Genomic DNA, 486 nt, shown 5'->3' with positions numbered 1-486 from the left:
AAGACGCTCCGCGCCTACTGGGTGGTGTCGTTTCCCCACGGCGAAACCGACTGCTAGGTATTGGGGCGATGATTTGATGAACCATACGCGCCTTGCGCAGGAGGGTGTCTCCACAGACAAAACACCGTCGTATATGTGTGTGCTGCTCGGCAGCTCGGAGCTCTGTTCCCTCGATGGCAGCATATCTGAGGTCCATGGGCGCAGGCCCGCTCGACGAGCTATTGGAGTGTGCATGTAAACGAAGTCGTGCCGATTTAAGATTGAATTCGACATTCAATGCCAAATTCACCGCTTCTTCAAATGAAGACGGATGCACACGGAAGACTTCCATTCTGACCACGCCAGTGCGGAGGCCCTCCATAACACGGTCGCTGTGACTGCCTCCGGGGGGGGATCTGCTGCCGTCCCGGCAATGAGAGTTCGCATCTCTTCGAAAAAGTCCACCAATTCCTTGTTGCCCAGTCGGGCGGCAAGGAAACGCGATCA

Source organism: Plasmopara halstedii (genome assembly GCF_900000015.1).
Source record: "Plasmopara halstedii genome assembly, contig: Scaffold_614, whole genome shotgun sequence".
Lineage (NCBI taxonomy): Eukaryota > Oomycota > Peronosporomycetes > Peronosporales > Peronosporaceae > Plasmopara > Plasmopara halstedii.
The sequence above is the reverse complement of the archived record's forward strand: the minus strand, read 5'-3'. Positions refer to the sequence as shown.